A 25,084-nucleotide genomic window follows, 5' to 3' on the forward strand; every position below is an offset into this window, starting at 1 on the left:
AATAAGTGCAAACCTTCCATTTAAAATATCACCCCAATTCAACAGGAAGTAGCTTGATGATTATATTGCCCCTCCTTGCGTAGATATGAAATGTAAAATTGATAGTGGGGAATATATAACAGAGATAATGGAGTGACAAAAGGTCAAATGTTTTACCAGTTGTCTCTTTAAACACCCCACACTCTTTCTGGAAACAAAAACCTACATCCCTGATTGAGGCCAGTAATCAGAGGGGCAGGAGAGTGTCCTTTGTTCTTTGTACCACAGAAGATGCCTCAGTGGTCTGGGTGGAGGTCACAAGATCATCTTCACTGGATATGGGATGGATCAGAACATCTGAACTATAGTTAAACAGCAATAGCCTGAAGCTTTAACCATCACTTTAAAAGCTCTGTATGTCTGCTTGTAGTTAAGACAATAGCACTTTAAGACGAGAGTCTCCATCCTCCTCATTTACTGCCAAATTAATAAACATCTTTTTCCTCTTCCTCAAACCACTTGTCCTTGTTCTTCTGATGTGGCCTCAAGGACAAATGCCAAACTTTTCTATTAAATACTATATTGATTTTTTTAAATATTTAATTCTGTGATTTACCTGGTATTGACTTGGTGTGTAATAGGAGTTTCAAAGTAGATTTTATTTTCACTGAGGATTTAGGATGTTTAGGATATTCAGTATCCTAAAATATTTATTGATAATTCATCTTTTCTCCAACAATCCTCCCTATGAATTATTTGCTTAAATATGCTTGTATCAGTTCTTCAGCTGTGTTTTCTTTTTTCCATTGGTCTATTTTACTATTTCTGTACAAATACCACACTGTCTTGTTATTGAGAAAGTTCATTTAACACAAGAGTTTTCCTGCCAGAGCTCATTCTTTAAACCATCGTGCTATTGTATATTGAAGACAGAGAAGAGTGACTACCTGTGTGTCTTTTACTGACTCAGTCCCAGCTGTACCTTGAATGAAGTAGAGGGTTTAGCACTTTAGAATATTGCTGCTGTGGCTTATGTCTCTAATGTCATTGACAATCCCACCCCCAACTCCTCTCTCCCTGTTATTTACTTAGTACATCCTCAGTAAGTTTCATTCAATCTCACATCTTCTTATTTCCTTTCTCTGTAGAGTCTTGAGAATTTTCTACTCCAGCAGCTACAAGGAGCAGAGTAGGAGTCTTCACAGACATTGCTGGATGCCTCCTGCACAAGTACAGACTGCTCTGTGGGTAGGTCCTCCTCCTACAGCTCATGTCACCACAGCCAGTGCAGGAAAATGCAAAGGTGTATTTGAGGTATGCATGGCTAGCTGCTTCATGTTCTTCCTCTGGAGTTGGTAGGATAATTAATATATTTTGTAAAAAGGCCAAATTTGTTTAACAATCATTCTTCTTGGTCACCCAAAGGATGTTATCTCTTCAGACTTTTCTTTACAATATTTGTTCTTGGTTTTTGTATGCAAATGCCTTTACAATTTGCATAAATATTTGCTTTGTTTTGGTATCATAAACATTATCTACAAACCATGTATTTTGTACACCACACCAGTATATGTTACCACATGGGGGACACGGTGTTGGTCTCTCATGCAGGCGAATTTTGCACTCATTGGTGGCTTTAGTCAGTTTGGTCTTGCTTAGTAGAAGTCCATGTTGCTGAGCCCATTCATAATCTTCATCCCTGCCACCATGGCCACTTTTTTCATGAGCCCATAGGGCAATGAATGGGGTGGTGCTGATACTAGAGGCTGACTAGTATTGCATAATGTGTTATCCTATCTACTCGGTTATTAGGGCATTTTCTGCTGAAGTAAAATTTGATGAGCACTCACATGGGACACAAATATCTTCACATCTTTTGCCCATTCAGAGGTGTCCATTCACAAACCTCTTCCCCATATTTCTTAATTACCAATTATTCAATTAAGTTCCTTTGAAGTCCCTGATGATCTGTCTAAACTATTGGCTACAACCCATGAAACAGAATATATTTTCACGTCTGCCCATTTCTCCTTCCAAGAAAAGTACACAACCTGAACTCCTTGGTGAGAACATTTCCTGTCACTACTGTCCTTCAGGGAAGTCCCAGAGAGGGATTGTAATGCAGCATTGTCCACATTTGAGTAGTGCTTACATCCCTACATAACCATCTGTAAACAAGGCTCATCATAGGGAATTCCCCAGGAGGCCATGGGTGCAGCTGGGAGGGTGAAGGCAGTGCAGCAGGAGTGGACACTATGGGCATTTGGGCCACTTCTTCATGTAACTTACTTATGCATTCAGGGCCTTCTTATAGCTGATCATGTTTATACTACTTCCATTTGATGATGGATAGAGTGCTGCAGTGCATGCACAACTTTATGGCTTAGTAGGTAAAATAACACTCACTTAATGATGGGAAGATCAGGTAGCGTTGAAACATTTTGGTCATGATCATGTATTCAATGTCTACCAAAGCCCAATAGCAGGCTACGAGCTGCCTCTCAAAAGAAGAGTATTTCTCTGAGGATATTGGTTGTGCCTTGCTCTAACATCCTAAGGGCCTCTGCTGTAATTCACCTAAATAGTCTTGCCACAGGCTCCAAACATCATCTCTACCTGCCATTGACACTTCAAGTGCCATTGGATTTGCTGAATTATATGGCCTAAGTGATAGAGCATCTTGCATAGCAGCCTGGACTGTTGTAGAGCCTTTTTATTCTGAGCCCCACTCAAAACTAGCAGCTTTTCAAATCATTTGCAGTTGAGCCAGAGTAACAAAACCCAGATGAGGAATGTGTTGCCTTCAGACTTCAAGTATGCCCACTATGTTTTGTGACTTTGTCTTGGTTGTAGGAGAGGCCAGATGAAACAAATTACACTTCATCTTAGAAGGAATATCTTGACATGTGCCACACCACTGGACCCCTAAAAATTTCACAGATATAGAAGGCCCACAAAAATTTAGTTTTAATTCCCACCCACTGATGCGCAAATGTCTTACCCATAAGTCCAGAGTAGTTGGTACTTCACATTGCCTAGATCCAGTCTGCATAATGTCACCAATGCAATGGACCAGTGTAATATCCTGTATGGGGAAGGCAATCAAGGTGCCTATGAAATAAATTGTGACACAGGGCTGGAGAGTTGATATATCCTGAGATAGGACACTCAATTTGTATTGCTGGTCTTGCCAGCTTATAGCAATCTGCTTCTAGTGAGCCTTCTGGACAGATATGGGAAAAAAAGCATTCATCATATTAATAGCTGCACACCATGTCCAGGAGATGTGCTAACTTGCTAAAGCAATGAAAACGCATCTGGTACAGCCTCTGTAATTATAGTCACCACTTGATTCAGCTAGTGACAAATCACTGTCATTCTCCAGGTTCTCTCTGTCTTCTGCACAGGCCAAATAGAAGAGTTGAGTGAGGATGTGGTGGGAATTACCACCCCTGCTTCCTTCAAGTTCTCGATGGTGGCACTAATCCATGTAGTCCCTCTAGGGTTGTGATTTTGTTTTTGATTTACTATATTCCTAGGTCAAGACAGCTCTAATAATTTCCATTTGGCCTTTTTCACCATAGTAGATCTCAATCCAATGATCTGAGAGCAGTGTGGGCATTCTGCCACCTGCTAAGTATGTCTATTCCAGTTAGGCATTCTGGACCTGGAAAATGACTGGGAACCTACTGGACTCCCTGTGACTGAGCTATAAGCTAAAACTTCATCAATCACCTTACCTACATAAGTCTCTGTTCTAACTGAAGGACCACAGTGACGTTTCGGGTCTCCTGGAATCAATATCAGTTCAGAGCCAGCATCTGATAGTCCCCAAAAGGTCTAATTATTTCCCTTTCACCAGTGTACAGTTACCTGATAAAATGTGGTAAGTACTTTAGGGAAAGATGAGAAAAAGATTAACTGTATAATATTTTAGTAGTGTCCTGGGATCCTTCCTGGAGGAAACCCAGCCTCCTCTTCAAGGAAGGAGTTCTAAGACTTATAAAGTGGTTCAACTTTGGGAATTGATTGAGGGGCTTTAATTCTCAGTTTTTATGATTTGAGTTAAAATTTTGTTCACTTGACAAATTTGTTCGCTTGTTTTCTGCTCGTACGGATCCAGTAAGAATTTAGTAGCCTTTGTAATTCTTTCATTCTGATTGTTGCTTTCTTTTTGCTGTCCATTATAGTAAGTATGCCCCCCTGACCTTTGACAACTGGGTGCCACTATGTAGATTCTGCACCTCTGGAATTGTATTATTCTTATTGCGTTTACATTTTTCAATTAAGCGACTGTGGTTCTCACTGTAACGTCCGGACTATAGAGCAGAGCAATCACAGAGCCCTTTAGGGATGCTGGGGCTAACCTCACAAATCTATTTCTCGAAGTGTTGAAGAAAAGTGTCTTCTGGACACCCCCAATACAGATGTGTGGGGAGGAGGCTCTGTGGCTAGCAAGTGTACTGGAGTTGGTCTCAGAAATTGAAAGAAGAGGCGGGCAGCAGCAGGCAAATGAGACATACTCTATTGTCAGGAGGATGCAGTGGTGCAGCGAGAATATAGTGAGCCCTTATGTATGGCTCAGGACAATAGTAGCAACATGCCATGGGAAAGCGTGATTATATGGGTTTACATAGGAGATAAAACCTTGGTTACATAAGTGTGCTAATTTATGCCTCCCCAGAAGGCTGGTTTGTTGGAGGGCCAGGCTAGAAAGAACACTTTGGCAGTTATTTTAGTTTGGTCTAAGACATTTATTGCCTATACAAATGATTTTTTTCTTACATTTTCTCCCCTAGGTCAGGGGTCCTCAAACGTTTTAAACAGGGGGCCAGTTAACCATCCCTCAGACCCTTGGAGGGCCATTGGAGAGTGTGGCGCACATTCCACACATGCGCACTGTGGGCCCGGGACAGTCGGCTGCTAAGCAGGACAGGCAGTGGCTGCAAAAACACAAGGCGGGCGGGATAAATGTCCTCGATGGGCCACAGTTTGAGGAACCCTTCTAGGTAATAGGTTTCACACGACATATGGGTTTATAGGGAGGCCCCCTAGGCTCAAAGGCCACAATAACAGTATAGGGAACAGTATAGTACTACCAGATCATAGCAAGCAACTTTTAACACTAAAAGGGTTTAACATTAGGACGATGAGAGGGGTTTCCATCATTGTTGTAATGGGTTTTCAGTTAATTGTTGGATGGCTTATACCTTGCCATCAATTTTCTTTAATATAGAGGAGATATTTTCCTGGTGATCAGGTATATATACACAACAGTTAGTATATATGACAGCGTATGTGCTCCCTTGAGAGGAGCACAAGGAGATCAAGGGTCATGCGATTTTGCAAAACCGTCTTTTTTATTTAGGTGATTTTATCCATTAGGAGGGTTCAGTCCTGTCTAGTTTGATTTAGGGCCCAAGCAGTATGCTTTGCTAGGGAATTTATTTTTATTTTTACTTTAATGTCTTCACCCCTAAGGAAAAAGACGGTTACTGGGTAAAGCTACATGGAGGTTGTTTCACCCAATGTCAATGGGAGAACATGACATTTTCATTATGTGGCTTTTTGGTTAAGGTGGGGAGGATTTTCCCTGGGATGTGTGGCCATTCTTACATATATCTTCCCATCTAATGAGTAGGAAGATAAAACCATCCCTATTTTTTATATACCCATTAAAATCTCGGGGGCACTTTGTCAGTATGGGGGTACTTTGTCAGTGTGAACAGTCCCTATGAAAGGTTTTTAATGCTCCCAGAGGTGGCATTATTATTTTGAGTAATATTGGCCAACCTTGGGTTTTCCATGTAGGTAACCAGACAGTGAGGTCCTTAAATACAGCTCAGTTATTAATGCAAATATGTAAAGGGGATGGTCTGTGCATTATTATAATTTATATGGCACGCAATTTAGTCAATTATTTGTTCTGCCCCTGTCCCGTTTCAAACCAAATTTTATTATGATTCAACTGGATGGCCACTGCTATCCATTGGGCTAAAAGGCCACAACTGAATTTGTTGGTATACCGTGCCTCCATTGGAGGGGGACCCTGTCCTTTAAGTTATGGGTTTTTTTTCCCCTAGGTACTATCATGGTCTGAGGGTCAGCATCAGAAACAAATTCAACAGGGCCTAATACTGTTTCTGGGGTCCCCTCTAACTGGGTGCTTTGGCCCAACCCCTGATCCACATCAAAGAGGGGGCTTCAACCATAAAATTTTGCAGTTGCACATTGTGAGTCTCTTTGGCAGGTGTCTTAGTTCTACTCCTTGAGTGCTTTCATGAATTGCTGGTGGGGAGCCAGCTGATTTCATAAAGCCAGTAATACCTTATTAGGCTGTTTAGTTTTTCTTCATCCTCCTGCTAGTAGGAGGTCTAGGCACATCTGGGCTCACAGCACCTTCTGGGCCCCTTGTACTGCCTTCTTTTATAGGAATCCCTGAGTTCACAGGCACTTTTTGGATTCTTGTAGCATATGCACTCATCCCTCCCCTCCCTCACTCTTAGGCATCTCCCAAAGCTGCCATAGCAGTGGTGACCTCATGTATCCTCTTCCCTACATAGGGAGTGAGCACAGCTGCCAGTGAGCCAGACAAACTGCGGGGAGCTGTGGCTAAGATTTGGTCACGCATGAGCATAGTGAAGCACTCCGCATTGGGCCCCCACCAGTTATCTATTGTAAAAATGGCTTGGTGAATTCCCAGTTCCCGAAGAAACTGCATTAAGTCCATGTATGAAGTCCACTTACAGTTTTGGGTAGTTCTCCAGAGTCATCCTTACTTACATTTATGGAAATTTGAATCCCTAAGCATTTCCTTTCTTATAATGTGTTCTCACGGCAACCATAAGCCATTGAAGTAAAGAAAGAGTGGTCACCCTCACCACGGTGGCTGCTTGTCTGTAGCATCTGCCTCAAGGAAGATGTATAGTTATGGATGCCAATTGTTCCATCACCCCTGGGGAACACAGGACGCTGTCCATCCCTTCATGCCATAAGCGTAACAGCCAGGCAGGCAAGGTTTCCCCAGGACATCATCTGCAGTTCCCGCAATCTCCACGGGCATGTAAACGGAGTAAGAGATATGCTCTGTTACTATAGATGTGCCCTGCACCACTCCCCGGGACCCCATGGATTGCACATGCTTCATTCATTGTTTCACAACTGGGCAGGTGCTCAGCAGGGGAGGGGCCGCGTCCTTGGGCTCCTGCGTACTTGCAGTTTCCTCGGCATCCATAGCCAAAACACTCATTAGCTCCTTCTCCAAAGCCTGCACCCAGGCTTACAGGTTTTCCTGTGTCACTTATAACTCTCTTACCTGGGTTGGGGGGGACACTTACCCCAGCTGAATCCTACCAGCTATGCCCAATGTGGGGAGGGGGCTCTGTGGCTAGTGAGTACACCAGAGCAGGTTTTGGAAATTGAAAGAAGAGGCGGGTGGCAAGGGGCAGATGAGGCATACTCTTTGTTGTTGGGAGGATACAGCGGCGCAGCAAGAATGTGGCGAGCACTTATATATGGCTCAGAACAATAGTGGCAACATGCCATGGGAAAGTGTGATCACCTGAGTTTATATAGGAGATAACACCTTGGTTATGTAAGTGTGCTGATTTATGCCTCCCTGGAAGGCTGGCTTGCTATATGACAGGGCCAGAAAACACTCCGGCAGTCATCTTAGGTTGGCCTAAGAAATGTATTGCCTATACAAATGAATTTTCCTTTACAGGATGAGTAGGTTTTAATGATAAATCCACTCTAGCATTCCAATCGCCCTAAGCCTCTGTATACTTTCCTCTTTGGTAAAACAAGGTAGGTGGCTGAACTCACTCAGAATTGGCCATGTTTTGACCTATGTTTCAGCCAACCAAACAAACAAGCTATTGGCACCTTTCATGATTCTCCAAGCTGCAGCATGAAATGCAGAATCTCTGCTTACTGGACCCATATCTATAAATTCAGAATGATCCATCTTCACATTCCTTCCACCATTACCCCAACCTTTAATATACATTTCCACATGTGTTCCCCAGATTTCTGCTAGTACAAATTGAAAAAAAAAAACCAAAAAAAAAAAAAAAACAGGTAGTTCTTTTGAAGTATAGTGTACTTCTGCATGGGTCACGCTTTAGACCTTACCTTTAGAGGCCTGATAAAACTTGAGTCTAATTATATGTACACAAGCAATGGGAGTATTAGAGGTAGGTCCTAAAGAGAATCATCAGTGTCTTTCTTGGCAACTGTCTTAAGGGGAGTCCATGACAATTTCCTTAGGCAATGCAGATGTAATCCACTCAGACAGGTGGAAAGGTCTGTATCACTGTGGGTGTGGAAGTCAGTCTCATTGGGGTAGGGTTAAGGAGACAACTTGTCTGGGAAAACTGAACTCAGAATGCAGAAGCACAATTTCCTCGGCTTCTTCAGGGTCCTCTCAACCATCTCCATTCCAATATACACAATTCTATTTATTCCCAATGAATTCCCTCACCTTAATAGTAGACACCTGCAAGGCTGAGAGTTCAGCTTTCCTTGTAATTCAGCCAATTGCATGAGCATGGCTTGCATTTGATTTCCAGCAATTTCAGCCCTGTGGCCAGAGGAGAGAAGACTTTGACTTAGAGTACAATTAGAAGCTCTTAGGTTATTTATGCAGAGCGTAAATTTATGGGAATTTGAACCCCTAAGCATTTCCTTTCTTTTAATCACTTTGCCCATACACATTAAGAAAAAAAAATCATTATTCCTTGGTTTACCATAAATATTCAAGTGTATCATATACAGGTTTACCAAATTCCTCGCCTCTTATCAGGGGTTGATTAGGAGTATAAAATGCAAATATTTTGCTTATCTCTGTACACAGTACATGCCATGTACTCTCAGTGTTCTCTGTACTATTAGAAATAGTGTCCTTAGCATTTTTAGGTCTAGATTATAGAGCCAGCTCTAGAAACTCCAAAAGCAATTAAAGACACTCGTTCTTAAAATTCTGCTCCTCTAGAACCATTCTTGCTACCTAATATGTCTTAGTTAGGGTTCTCTAGAGAGACCAGAATAATTGAATGGATAAATAGATAGATGAGAGGGACTTTATTAGATTATTGCCTCAGATAGATTTTGGAGGCTGATAATTCCCCACAACAGGGGAAGCTGGTGTATCTGGGATGCTGGTGGCATGGCTCAGTCCAAGTTCAAAATTCTCAGAACCAGGGTATCCCTTTGTAAACTAAAATAAAATTCAAGCCCCTGCCTTCACTCCCAACCCACCAACTGAATGGAACCCCCTCTTGGCCAAGGGGACCCAGCAAAACCTTAAAATTGAGTTCCTGACCATGAAAGGAAGAGAGGTAGTACACATCTCCTTCTACAATCTCTTTTTGGAATTTATTTAAATACAAATGACCAGCATTAATGTTAAAACAGAGACCATAAGACTGACAAAATAGACTGTTTGTGGCAATAAGATAATAAATTATTAACAGGCTATCCAAGGTAGAGGTTAAACCATGCCTTCAGGCCCTAAATTTGCTTAGCAGAGCACTTTGAGTCAGTATATTGTGGCTTGTTCTATGATTAACAGATTTCCTTATCTTAAAACATTCCTTTCTTTTGATTCCACGTTTTTAGAGAAAGCTTTATTTCTTTAACCAATTACAAATTAAAGAATCTCTGAAACTACCTATAACTTGTAAGCCCCTGCTTCAAGACGTCCCACCTTTCCAAGCCAAACCAATATGTACCTTCCATGTATCGATTTATGATTTTACCTGCAATTCCTTTCTCCGTAAATTATCTAAAACAAAACTATAACCTGGCCACCTCAGGACCACTTACTAAAGGCTTCTTGAGTTTGTGGATTCTCTAGGCCATGGTCTAACATTCTGGCTCTAAATACACCTCTTTAAATTATCTTACAGGTTTTTGTTTTGTTTTGTTTTGCTTTCCACCTTGGTGTAACTCTTAACCCAGCTGAATGAATTGGAAGTTCTGTCAGTTGCATCCTCTATAAATTTGAAATACCCCTATAATTATGGTTTGATGTTGTGTGAATGGTTAGTTGGCTGTGGATTTTTTTGGCATTTTCTTTTGTTCTGGCACTATCAGGTGTTCCAGGCTGTGTTTATTCCCTAAGCCTAGTATTCACCATTCCTTCACAGACCCCTATTTTCTTTTATGAGAAAATGGAATTAGAAATGCAGATCTAGGCACTTGTTATACTCCTGTTATCTCAGAGAGCTGTTTGATTTTAGGCTTTGTTAGTTGATAGAGCAAATCAATATATCTGTATATACTATATATACTGCTTATAAATATACACATATGTATATATGTATTTCTAAATGTGTCCATATGTATCTAATGAAGTTAAATATGAATTCTTACTAGTGTCTCTAGTACCACATGATCTTCAGTACCACATGAATCAATCTGCCCATTCCCACTTATTTGGATTTAGCCTATCACTCTAACAGCGAGCATGTTGGTTCTGTTAATGTAATCATACCACCGAAACAACAGGCTGAGTATCCAAAATGCTTGGGACCTGAAGTGTTTCATATGTCAGATATTTTTGGGTTTAGGAATATTTGCACATATATAATGAGATATTTTGTGGATGGGACCAACGGCTAAACACAAAATTTATTTATATTTTACATGCATCTTATCTATATAGCCTGAAGCTAATTTTATGCAATATTTTAATAACTTTCCATAAGAAATGAAGTTTGTGTACATTGAACCATGAGAAAGCAAAGGTGGCAGTATCTTAGCCACTTATATGGATAATCTGTGGTTGTTTGGTAGCATCATCATTCCTGACTCTGAATTTATATGTTACCCATAAGCGATTATTTCTTGCACTTACTTATACGTAAGTACTTAACAGTAAAAAAAAAAAAAAAAAATTATGGCATTCCATTAATACAGTGAAGAAAATAATATGTTCAGGGTAACTGAGCAGCACAGTAGCATCACCAAAATACAGTCATGCTCTGCAGAATGACATTTCAAGGACAGGAAACATATATGATTGTGGTCCCATAAGATTATAATGGAGCTAAAAAAGTTCTTGTAGCCTCATGATTTAATACACAATGCACTACTCACTTGTTTGCGGTGATGCTGGTGTAACCAAATCTGCTGACCTGCTGGCCCTATAAAAGTATAGCATATACAATTATATATAGTACATAATACTTGATTATGATAATAAATAATTATGTAATGTGTTTATGTATTTACTCTGTTGTATATTTTACCATTATTTTAGGGTGTACTTCTGAAACCATCCTCATAAAAATCAAACGTTAAGGTTTAAATAAAACATAGACTTTCAATAGAAACACAACTAGCACTAACCAGCTTGTATATAATTGTTATTCCACTTTCTTATAGCTGGTTACTGCTTAAAAGTCAAATAGCTCTTGTCACAGGGTTCTAACTCCCCTCAATTGTTTTCATAGATAACATCTTCAATTTTAAGAAGTCTGAAGGTTTCCAGATGATATATAAAATGTATAAATATATATATATTAAAAATATATACAATATGTAAAATATTTTTTGTGTGTGTGAATAGTAATTCTTTTTTTATCATATTATGGGGGTATAAATGTTGTTAAGGTTACATATATTGCCCTTGCCTCCCCTCCCCCTCAAGTCAGAGCTTCAAGCGTGTCCATCTCTGAGGTAAAAATATTTTATATATTAGTGTAGCCTAAATGTACAGTGTTTATAAAGTTTACAGTGATGTAGTGTACAGTGATGGCCTAAACCTTCATATTCACTTCAGACTTCTTAAAATTGACATGTTTTCCAGATACTGCATTCCAATGGGTCCACTTATGCCAGCCAGTCTGAAGATTCCCTGTGAGGAATTGAGTCAGTGCAAGTGTGCAGTTTGTACATCCCACATGCCCTAACCAGTCAGCCACCACATTTCCTCAACCCCCTACCTTCCAAAATTCCCTTAAAATCTCTAATTCAAAACTCTACAAGGAGGCAGATTTGAGGTTTTCTGCCATCTCCTCCTCTGGCTGCCTTACAATTATTAAACTCCTGCTTCAGCTCCCAATGTTTTAGTGTATTGATCTGTTACCACACAGTGGACAATCAAACCTGATAGTCCTATAATGCTGCTGCTGCTTTTTCTTCAAAACAATATGTATATAGATTAAATAAATAAATAAATATATGTATATATATATTAAATGTGTATGTGCGTGTGTGTGTGTGTGTGTGTGTGTGTGTGTGTAGAAGTTAACTGGAAATCAGCCTCAGGCAGGTGCTTCAGGAGGTATTCCAGAAGAAGGTATTGTTATAGGAGATGAAAGCTCCATGCCTGTTATTGTCCCTGAAGACCTTCCAGTGGAACAAGATGTGGAGGTGGAAACGAGTGATACTGATGATCCTGACCCTGTGTAAGGCTAGGCTATTGTTTTTGTTTGTGTGTCAGTTTTTAACAATAAGTTTACAAAGTAAAAGAAAGAAAAAAATAAAAATAATAGAAAGCTCATAGATTAAATATATAAAGAAAGAAAACATTTTGTATAACTATACAACATGTTTGTCTTTTAAGCTAAGTGTTATTACTAAAGAGTAAAAAATGTTAAAGAAATTGAAAACTTTATAAAGAAAAATGTTACACTAAGCTAAGGTTAATTTATAATTGAAGAAAGAAAAATATTTTATATATTTAGTGTAGCCTAAATGTACAGTGTTTATAAAGTTTACGGTAGTGTACAGTAATGGCCTAGGCCTTCATATTCACTCACCACTCACTCACTCACTCACTCATCTAGAGCAACCTCTAGTCCTGAAAGCTCCATGCATGCTAAGTGCCCTATACAGTTATATTACCTTTTATCTTTTATACCATATTTTTACTCTACGTTTTGTATGTTTATTTAAGTCTAGATACAAAATGCTTACCATTGTGTTATAATTGCCTATAATTTTAGTACAGTGATATGTCTTACATGTTCGTAGCCTAGGAGCAATAGGCTGTACCATAGAGCCTAGGTGTGTAGTAGACTGTACCATCTAGATTTGGGTAAGTGCACTTATGAGGTTCTTGTCATTAAGTAACACATGACTATACCTGTATCAGTAACAGCAAGCAATGGCAGGTTTTCAGTTTCCACCTATGATGCTGTGTTTTGATTAAAAGTATACTATATGTAATATTTTATTTGTATAAGTGAGAAGAAACATCAGCATCAATTGAGGGACCAGGAAGTAATAGGTCCTCTAGGGATGAGGAAGCCTCCTATTCGATGGCTTTTTAAAATGTTAAATGTTTTCTAAATGTTGTGCCTGCACTCAAATAGGTTAAAATTTTGGCATTTAGGATTTTGATTTTTGAATTAGGGATGCTCAACCTGTACTTGTATACTGGGCTTAGAATTAATAATTTATACTTCCATGGCAAAGAAGTTTATTGATTAAAGTACAGTGCTAATGTATAAAACCTTTGGCTTTTCCACTCAGATTCTCCACTTTATTCTCTAGTTACTTAGGTCACCCCTTCATCCCCTGACTTCCTTTCAGTGAGGTTATTTAATACATTTATACAGTTACTATTTTTTTTTTTGTCTTCATTCCTTCATGGAAACTCTCTGCTTACTAAATAAGGTTTTTAATTTGCATACTTTTGTGTTCACTCTTTATGTTATAAAGTTCTGTTAGGCTTTACAAAATGTTATCAAGTATCCACATTTACAGTTTCATACAGCATAATTTCACTACCTAAATGAAATCCTCTGTGCTTGACCTGATTAACTTCACTAGCTCCCAAACCTCTAATAACACCAGTAAAATTACTGTCTTATTTTTTTTTCCTTTTCCAGAGTATCATGTGAGTAGAATTATGCAGTATTTTCACTTTTCCAACTTGTTTTTATACTTATCAATATGCCTTTTAGATTTGTGTAGTATATGTCATGGTGGTTTACACTGGTATTTCCCTGATGACAAAAGCCATTGAGCATCTTTTCACATATTTATTGGATGTGACCTTAACTTCTTTGAAGAAATAGCTATTCAATTTATATTTTTTAATATTTGAGTTATATATACTTTTATATATTCTGGATAATAGATGCTTATCAGTTATTCGACTTGAAAAAATATTCTCCCATATTTTGGGTGTCTGTTTTCTTTGATGGTGTCTATTTTCTTGATGTACTTTGAATCACAAGAAATTATCATTCTGATGAAGTTCTCTCTCTATATATATATATCTATATCTATATATATAGATAGATATATAATATTTTATTCTTTCCCTTTTGCTTACACTTTCACATCTTAGAAACCATTGTTTACCCTAAAGCCAAAAATATGTAGTCTATATTTTCTTTTATGGATTGAGTCTATTTAGCTCTTTAATTTAGGTATATCATAATTTGAGTCGTTAATGTATATGGGGTTAGAGAAGAGTCCAACTTACATGTGGAAATCCACTTATGCCAGAAACATTTGATAAAAAATGTTATCCGTATTGAATTGACTTAGCACCCTTATAAAATCATTTGATCATAGAAGTAATGTTAATTTTTAGACATCCGAGACTATCCATTGACCTATATACATATCCTTATATTAGTACCATAAATCTTAATAATGTGGTTTTGTCCCTTTTACCATTAACAGAGGATATGACATTCATCATTTTAGTATGTTGAACCAAACTTTCATTCCTGAGATAAATAACCATATTGTATAATAATTTTTACATGTTATTAATTTGCTTTGCTAATATCTATGAGGACATTTGCCTCTATATTTATAAGGCATATTGATCTTAACTTTCCTTTCTTTAGTGTCTTTGTCTAATTGTGGTATCAGGATAAACTAACTCACAGTATACACTGGGAAGTGATCTCTTCCCCACTATTGTTGTTGTTGTTTTATATTTTAAAAGAATTATTGATAAATTGGCACTAATTTCTTTTAATGTTTGGAATAACTCACCAGTGAAGTCATCTTCATGTGGACAAAGAATTGAATCATAATAGCAATCACATCAGCTTAGAAGTAGATCCCTCTCCAGTTGAGCCTTCAGTTGAGACCTCACCCTGGCTATCATCTCTATCTGGATTCCTGACCCAGAGAAACTGTGAGTAATGTCTGAGCAATTTTGAGACACTAAGTCATGTGGGAATTTTTTATGCAAAAACTAGTAAGTATTATACCTGACAATAAATGTAATGTGGTATCCTGGATTAGATCTTGGAACAGAAAAATGACAGCATTAGGAAACCTGGCAAAATATGAAGAAAACCTGTAATTCAGTTTACAGTTTTATAACATTGTCATTTTCTTAGTTTTCATGAATATATTTTGGTTACAGAAGATGTTAACATTCTGGTAGCCTAAAGGGTATCTTAATATCTGTGCATCTTTCTGTAAATCTAAGATTATTTCAAAATAAAAGTGTTTTTTTTAAAGTATTTGTATAAAAAGGAAAAAAAAAGAGCAACAAACCTTATCTTCAGGAGTTGGATGGATAGGTAGGGAGAAAATAGCAAAGCGGCTTTCTTTATCATCCAACATTTCAAACACAGATGTGCCAGCTTCAGGAAGGCACCATCAGTCTCTAGGGAGTCTCTTCTACTTTTGTGTTTGCCATTATACTCCCCATTACCCAGTAAGGACTTTGAATTTCAATAACCAGTTGTTCAAAGATAGGTGTCTTTGCCTCACATATCCCCCAATGCCTCATTTTCAGACATTTTAAGCAGTGTATCTGTAGAATCCCACTAAAGCCTTTTTTTTTTTAATTTTTTTTTATTTTGGCATCTTATGGGGGTACAGATTTTAAGGTTTCAATAAATGCCCATTTCCCCCCCTCCCCCCAAAAGTCTGAGTCTCCATCATGACCATCCCCCAGATGGTGCACATCTCACTCATTATGTATGTATATACCCGCCCCCCTCCCCCCTCCCACCTCCCCAATACCCTATTACTGTAGCACCTATGTGTCCACTTAGGTGCTACTCAGTTAATACCAGTTTGCTGGAGAATATATCTGGTGCTTGTTTTTCCATTCTTGGGATACTTCACTTAGTAGTATGGGTTCCAGCTCTAACCAGGAAAATATAAGATGTGCTATATCACCATTGTTTCTTAGAGCTGAATAGTACTCCATGGTATACATATACCACATTTTATTAATCCATTCTTGGATTGATGGGCACTTGGGCTGTTTCCACAGCCTTGCAATTATGAATTGTGCTGCTATAAACATTCGAGTGCAGGTGTCTTTTTTGTAGAGTGTCACTGGATCATTTGGGTAGATGCCCAGCAATGGGATTGCTGGATCAAATGGTAGATTCACTTGTATCGCTTTAAGGTATCTCCATATTGCTTTCCACAGAGGTTGAACTAGTTTGCAGTCCCACCAGCAGTGTAGGAGTGTTCCTCTCTCTCCGCAACCACGCCAGCATTTATTGTTTGGAGATTTTTGATAAAGGCCATTCTCACTGGGGTTAAGTGATATCTCATTGTGGTTTTGATTTGCATTTCCCTTTGAAGACATGACTTCTGGAAGTTAGAAGCCAAGATTCAAACATTTCAGTGACCCAGAACATAAATCTTATTTCAGCACTTAAGAGAATGTTTTTTTCATACAGGTATTTCTTCTAGTGGTCAAAAGATAAGTGTACCTTCGAGCCTTTGAGAAAATCTTGTGATGATTAAGTTCTTTTCATTCTGAAGTCCCCATCATAAAGTATTTGGGACCATGTGTTTTGCTGACATGCACATCATGGAGTGATATTACTCATTGCCGAGAGGAAATATTTATGACAAAATATTTATGACCATGGGAGGAGGAGAGCAAAGAAAGAAAAAGAGTTTGTAAATATGGTGGTTTAGGCCAGTTTCTGCTTACAAAGACCTGGATATAAATCTCTAGACACAAGATTGGGGCAGATGAAGGCTAGGGAGTGATACACATGCTTTATACACAGGTGAAGAAAGATCAGTATTAAAAAAACAAAAGAACAAGCAAGATGCAACATATCCCCAGTTTGTCATGCACTGATCTAAGAGGTGGACACACAATGATTGATGACTCTGCATATATGCTTTCTAAACAAAGAATCCCACAGCATAGAGGACTATCCATCCATTCATTCCCAATACATCCCTCTATCACAGACCACAGCACTCTGCTGCAAAGCAGCCAAGTTGTTTCCAGAAACTATGTCTACAAAGCCATGAACGTGCACACTGAATTCCCAAAGGAATCCACAAAGTCAAGATTATAACCTTCATGATCCATAATTAGGGATTTTCTCAACACCACACTGATTGTTTCAGTAAGAAAGTGAGTTCCTACAAACTGGAGACCTAGACTGACAAATATATGACCTGGACCATATCTCTCATTTGTAGATCAGTATAGCAAGTTATGTAGGTGGTGGTATTTAAGTATTTATTATTCAAGAAACTTTGTAACTTCATTTAGCTCATACTTCACTCCTTGAGACATGACAGTCTCATTTAAATTCCACACCTTAACAATTGCAGGGTTATTCTATTCCTTTCTTGTTAACTAGAGATATTATGATCTGTAAATTTCTTGTCAAAATCCCTTTTTCCTCTTCAGGTCAATGCATCCAATCTTATATATCATGATGTAAACTGTGAAAACCATGCTTCAACAAATAGTGGACACACACAAAAAATGCAGAGTGGCAGACCATAAATGATCCACAAGTATATATGGACAAGAAGTGCCTCATCTCAATGTGAACAAATCAGGGTCAATGAGCTCCAAGGGCTAAGATTTTAAAAAGACATGGTGGACACAAACTGTACTAACATGATGTTATAGTCACAAATAACACATTAAGCACCAAGTCCCCAAACAAACCTTCTGGTAGGTGGGAAGATAAGATTTCCCAAAATATACTAGACCACCAGATTTTGTAAAGGATGGACCAGCCAAGGAAATTCTCAGAAACATTCCATTGCAAATGACCAAATTCGTAGCTTAGATAATATCATGAGGTCAGTGCCAAACACTCTGACTCCATGCTCTAGCCTGATTAGAAGTTAGAGTTCAGTGAATGAATGACTCATGTATTTGAGATCCTGACTTCATGTTCACTTAATTAAACCTTCCTAAAATCTACATCTCTAGTAAATGTTCAGTTAACATTCTAGATCATAAACTGTATATGTGTATTTTTCACTCAATAAATTCATGAGGGAACATCAAAACTCGTTTATCATGGTTGAAGAACTGAATTTGGAATGCAACTTACAGAGACAATTGCTCATATTTATAATCTAAGGACAGAAATTTTAAAGTTATAGCTTTTTCTAAGTCTTTAGAAAGCTATCACTCTTATTATTTAAAAGTAACTCTTCATAATTTCAATTTTTTCTTTTCAGTGGATTCATTCAATCAAGGTTCATAAATCTTCTTCAAACATAAAATAGGAATTCTGATAATTAATAACTCTAGCATCTTTAATAGCTAGGAATAATGTAAATGGAGGTGGTCAATATATGTGAAATATATTGAAGTACGTTTCCTCAGTAATAGACAAGAATACAGCAGATGAGCCACCATGATTTAACACTGAGAAATGGGCAGTCACAGAGAAAAATGGTGTATTCCATTCATCTTTGAGTGTACAATTTCACATCTTTCAAATAGAGACTCATCTTAAATTTGATAGTTTTAAAACTCTGCTTGTCAGAGAAAGTCATAATGTGATTATCCTCATGTACACATACATTAACTTGGTCTAAAAACCTTCCATTGACACCTTTGAATAATAACATCAGCTTCAAAGCTTGCAGAGGAAGTATCAGAAGGTTGGAAAGAAAATCTCATAGGAGTAGCATAGGAATTTCAAAAGAATTATCCCATCACCAATGCTTCTGATTAGCACAGGTGATGATAAACCATGGACAAGATGAGTGTAAAAGTAATTGAAAAGAATTTGATCTGAATGGAAGAAATTTTAGGAATACATCTATTAATATATTTTGCTTCTGTGTTCCATATCATATAATCATAGGAGTGATACAAGAGAAATATCCATATGAATATAATTTGAAGATTTTTTTTCAACAATTATAATGGAAAAATTTTAAGTTATAAGAAGCCTTTGTTTTATCATATGTTAGTGGTTTTATTCTTTCAATCTGATATATAAAATATGTTAAAATTGATTCAAAGGTACATCTCATAATTTATTAGAAAAAAGTCTTAGTGGTTAGTGTTAACATGATATTATACATGTTTAATTACTAGTATTTTATAGAATCCACCCAACATTCAAGAAGTAGGCCTTATTACCATCTCCATGGTTCAGTTTTGAAGCTGGTCTAAAAAGCAATGCAGGAAAGGCTGAGCTTCATCTGTCTCCAGAGTCTTAGGTAACATCACCTATATTAGAATATCTTTTTTCCTTATATGATAAATACTTTCTAGGTCTAGTTTAAGAAATCTTACCCTACCACATAGTATTAAAGATATTTTCCTAAATTGTGTTCTATATACTGTTTTAAATATTTATATATTTTGGCCTAAGAGCTACCTGGAGGCCGGGCATGGTGGCTCATGCCTGTAATCTTAGCACTCTGGGAGGCCAGGACAGGTGGCAGGGGAATTGCTTGAGCTCCGGAGTTCTACACCAGCCTGAGCTAAAGTGAAACACTTATCTCTACTAACAAAAAAAAAAAGAAAAAGAAAAAAATTAGGTGCGCATGGTGGCGCGACCTCCTAGTCCCAGTTACTCTAGAGGCTGAGGCAGGAAGATCGCTTGAGCCTAAGAATTTGAGGTTACAGTGAGCTGTCTTGTCCCTACCATACTCTTCTGCAGGTCGACGGAGTAAGACTGTGTATCAAAAAAACAAACAAACAAACAAACAAACGCTACCTGGAATTGATATTGTGTGTAAAGGGAGGTCAAAGGTCATATTTTAAATACCCTCAAAGTATATTCAGTGTCTTAGAATACTTTTAAAAGAATCCATCTTTCTTACGCCGTACTTACCATAGCAGTGCGCAGGCGCAGTTCCTCCACCCCGCCCCCATTCCCTGGCTTCCTGTATTCCAGCAGGTGAACGACCCCCGACTCTTCCGCCTCCCTCATGGCATGGCTTGCCCTTTGCTCCGGACACTCGACCTGCAGTAGCGCAGCTCCCGGGCTGCTGCTCTGGCCCCCACGTCTCTACTGGCCGCAGGCCCAGGGCGGAGTGCAGGGAACTGGACCTGATGGTGCCAAATAGAACATCGGGGTGTGGCTGGTCAAGGTAATGTTCCAAGGCTCCCATTTGTGCTCCTCCTAATAGAAGTTCCAGCGACTTGAGACCATCCCACTCTGTGTGTCTTTTACAGTTCTTTCTTGGGCATCTATCTAGAGCATCACATATTTAGAGAGGTAGGAGTCGCTATTATGTATTTTTACAGATGAGGAAAGTAGCTTAGGGACACAAGTGTGTCTTTTAGCTGATTAGTAGTCTGAATCTGCCTAGAGTAGATCTCCTTTCCCCATGACCTGGCTGGCTTTCCTGGGCCCTGTCTTGGTATCCCCTGATTTAAGTGGTGAATTTTACCCCAGACCGAATAATTTCTTGTATCTTTTCATGGTGAGACTGATTTTGGTCATAAGCCTGTATAAGGCAGTTGAGTGCCTGCTTTCTATAAAGTTTATTTTTTCAGCCAGAAAGTAAAACTGGTCGCTGTGTACCCTTAAATTCTGTCTTAGATTGATGTCTTAGATTGAAAGCTCCTTAATGGAGCTTTCAAAAGAGCCAAAACAGCTCTGAACTCACAGAAGGAGAGGCCATTGGGCTGGAGTATTCTTTTAGAGCACTATTTCGTCTCATGGAATGGACCATCAATAAATGTTTTATGTTTATGTATGCATGTCTTTTTTTAAGCTCTATTTTATTTTTTCATTGGTTCTTCATTTCTGTGCAACTGCCATACTTTCTTAGTTACCAAGAGACTTAATTTAACACAAGAATTTTCCATTGTGCGCCTGCCCTCTGATCATCTGTGCTATTATTCAATAATGATGTAAATGAAGAGAAAAAACCTTCATGTCTTACACTCACACCAATATTAATATTCCCAGCTATACCTTGAATGAAACAGTGAGTTTAGAACTGTAGGACCTTGTTGTTAACTCTTATGTTTCTAATGTCCTTTTGCGTCTTAGACACTCCCCACAATACCACACCCTATTTTTTTTTTTTTTTTAATTTAAAACCTTCAATAATAGGGCCAGGCTCGGTGGCTCATGCCTGTAATCCTAGCACTCTGGGAGGCTGAGGCAGGCAGATCGCTCAAGGTCAGGACTTATACTTAACAAAAAAAAGTTTTAGAGTTTTAAATTTAAAACTTTTATTAGACAATACACATTTTATTCACATAAAATAAAATTATTTGAAATTAATTTATAAATTAATATTTGTATTGTTCTGAATTAGATTTTGACCCAAAGTTATAGATATCTTAACATAATTGTGTGTTCCATGAAGACTTACAGCATTTAGATAATGAAATTACACCATCATGTGTTGTGATTTTCATCTTTCCTATTGACACCATTCTTCAACCTTTGATGCAGATTATTTAACAAGGAGATAGCAGAAGATTTCAGGACATGTACTCCAGGTGCAGAAAATTAAAACCATGTCATGGCTCACACAAGGCTAAAAGCAAATATGATAAAATTTGAAAAGAAAACACAGTAAAATTGATATGATAACTAATAAGAATTTTGAAATATTTATCAAGGGAGCCATATAAATACAGATGAATCTAGGTGAAGAAGAAGATGATGTTATTTAGTTCAAGATGGCAGCACTGTCCAGAAAGACAGTAAGGTGCAAATGAGGGAGGAGCAGCATGGTGTATTCAAGAGTCTGTCCAGTCGTTTGAGAATGGGGACATAGGAAAAGAGGCTGAGGGGAATTAGGGCTCATATCCTTTCTTGAGGACAGAAGTTATGAAAGAGACATGTTCATCTTCAAGGTCAAATCATTTTCAATAGGAAGAGCTGTAGTTGTGAATTAGGTAAGAATGTCAGGTGAGTTTCAGAGATTCATTAATTGATTTGTGGAATCCAGTATGAAGAGCATGAGAAGAGGGCAGTGGATATGAAGGATCCATAATGTGTGAGGACAGCAGGAAGGTCAGAACATGGTGGGGCTGGGCGATGATCCAGGGGAGACATTTTCCATGAACATATACATGTTCACACATCTGTATCTACACAACTTTTACATGTTCTTTGATATTCTCATACAAACCTCATGATTTTCTCATGTGTGATTGTAACATGTATTAAATGAGTTTATTCTGTCACATGTCCCTTTTTATACATTACTTAATGATGGATTTTTAAAATTTATAGTATTTGCCAACTTAGTAGTAAACATACAAAATTACTCTGTTTGTGTATGTCTTTGTTTGATCATTTTTGTAAATTAACATCTCTTCCTTTCAGTAGGGGATCACCTATAGATGCTCTTAAATAAACATTTTGTTTGAGTTGTTTTGTTTTCTTTGTTAGTTTTGAATATGTATATATTTTGGAAACTATTAAGCTATCAATATTTCCTAGAACAGTCTACTTCATTTGTCTTTTACTCTGTTGTTACTGCTTTTATTAGACAATAGTTTGTCCTTTCTATTGTTTACTTCCATTTAATCTGCTCTTGTAATTCTTCTTTCCTAAGGTGGCAATGCAAATGATTAATTTTAGAGCTTTCTTCCTTTCAAACATATGCATTCAATAGACTTCCCTTTAAACTCTGTGTATGTCACATCTACAAGTTTTGATAAATTTTGTTTTCATTATAATTTTTATTTCAAAATATTTTAATATATCTTGAGATTTCTTCTGTGGGCCATGTTTACTCTCCGTGTATTTTATTTAGTATAGTCCATTTATCTTTCTGGAATATATTGACTTCTAGTTTAATTTCATTGTGGTCTGAGAGCACATGAAATTTTTATTCTTTTAAATTTGATAGGTTTTGTTTTAAGACATAAAATATAGTATATCTTGGAGAGAATCCATGTGGGCTAGAGAAATGTGATTTATGCCCATTTTTTGATTAAATAATCTAAAGATATTTAAATTATATCCAGTTGGCTGACGTTGTTTAGTTCAACTGTGTGCTTACTAATTTTCTATCTGCTGGATCTGTCAATTTCTGATAGAGGGTTTTGAAGCCTCCAAAGATTCTAGTGAACTCATCTATTTCTTCTTTCAGTTCTATAAGTTTCCCCTCACATAGTTTGATACACCATATTTAGGATCCTATGTATTAAGGATAGTTATATCTTCTTGGATAATTGACCCTTTTATCTTTATTTTATACCCTCCTTTAATCCTGATAAGTTTACTTCAAAGCCTGCTGTATTGAAAATTAATATCAGTACACATACTTTCGTTGAGGATATATGTTATAATAACTTCAGTTTTTGACTTAAATTCACATCTTTATATTTAAAGTGTTTTTTTGTATAGACAACACATAATTGCATATGGTGTTTTCATTCACTGTGTATTTTAACTGGTGCATTTAGAAATTGATGTTCAAAGTGATTATTTATATAGTTGGATTAATATCCACCATATTCATTACTATTTTCTAATGCTCATGTTGTCTTTGTTCCCATTGTTGTCTTCCACTCCTTTTCTACATTTTGTGGTTTTAATTGAGCATTTTATATGATTACAACTTCTCTCCTTTGTTACTATGTCAGCCACCCTTTCTTTTTTTTTTACATATTTAGTAGTTACCCTAGATAATAAATACTTTTATTTTTCATATTCATAATTGATACAGCAAATAATAGTTTGTTGACACAATAATAGCAATCATGTTTTAGGTTATGCTTAAGTATGTGGTATGCATACACATAGATGTTTTTATATATCTACGTACATGTATGTGCAAGTATATATTTATGTAAGCAAAATGACTGACAGGAATTATCCAAGGGACAGAATAATGAGGATTATTCTAAGGTATTCATACTATCTGTGAAGTGATAAACTCTTATTTGAAAGGGAGCTTAGATTATCTTTGAATGTAAATTATAAACTGTAAGACAGGCTGTTAGACCAAGGCCTCAGTTCCTTGCGGGCTGTTTACCAGAAACTGATTCTGTTCCTTCCAAAGTCAGGTCCTCCCATGTGGCAGAATGCTTCCTAATAGCCATCAAGGGGGAGAGTTGGCTAGCAAGACAGAAACCACTTTTCATGTAACATACTTTCACAAGTGGCATCCTTCTTGTAGTATTCTGTTGTATCAAAGCAAGTCACAGTTTCTTCAAAAACTCACAGGGAGGGTATCACAATATAAAGTTCTGTGCACTGCGAGGTAGAGATTATTTGACACCATGTCAGCATCTGCCTGCCACATCATATCCTGCCCAATCTGGAGCAGGTGCTCAGTCTTCACTTTTCTTGACCCTATGAAAAGAACTGGTCAGGTATTTTGCAGGATATATCACAATGTGTATTTGTCTGATGGTTTCTCATAATTTAACTAGGATTGTAGATTAATTACACACATATTAATAAAAGTTTGAATGAAGAAAATACTAAACAATATACCAATTAGAAATAGAAACTTAGAAAATTTACAAAGAAAATTGAGAAAATTAATGATGAGTAAGGAATTCAGAATAAAAGTAACCTTCACCAAGAGTAGGGGAGGAGGATAGAATTAGGGAGATGCCTATTAGGCATTAACAATATTGATAATGTTCTGTTTATTAAGCTCAGCAGTAAGTTTTTAATAAGAAAAGGAACTTTTATCTTTTAGAATAATTTTAGATTTACAGAACAGTTGCAAAGTCAGTACATAGAGTTTATATATAAAAATCCACAGTTTTTCTAATTTTTAACCTCTTACCTTAGAATGGGACATTTGTCATGATTAATGAACCATTATTATATAATATTCACTAACATCCACATGTTAATCAATTATCCCTTTTTTACCTAATGTCTATTTTTTTTTTCCAGAATGCCATCCAGAATGCCACATCACATTTAGCTATCATGTTCTTAGGATCTTTTTGCTTGTGCTAGTTGCTCAGAGTTTGCTTATTTTG

At 37.4% G+C, this 25,084-nt stretch overlaps 1 long non-coding RNA gene across 9 annotated transcripts in view; it reads left to right on the forward strand.

Moving 5' to 3' along the window:
- Window positions 1-25,084, forward strand: part of LOC105871321 (uncharacterized) — a 139,270-nt gene that overhangs the window by 101,055 nt on the left and 13,131 nt on the right. For 7 of the 9 annotated variants that reach the window (XR_012920098.1, XR_012920101.1, XR_012920100.1 and 4 more), the window contains one exon: window positions 1-15,857. This exon is cut by the window's left edge and continues 14,619 nt beyond it. This is a non-coding gene — a long non-coding RNA (uncharacterized LOC105871321). Of the gene's footprint in view, window positions 15,858-25,084 lie in introns of those variants that run through there. The other 2 variants (XR_012920102.1, XR_012920106.1) reach the window with 2 other exon arrangements.

Source organism: Microcebus murinus, chromosome 7 (genome assembly GCF_040939455.1).
Source record: "Microcebus murinus isolate Inina chromosome 7, M.murinus_Inina_mat1.0, whole genome shotgun sequence".
Classification (NCBI taxonomy): Eukaryota; Metazoa; Chordata; class Mammalia; order Primates; family Cheirogaleidae; genus Microcebus; species Microcebus murinus.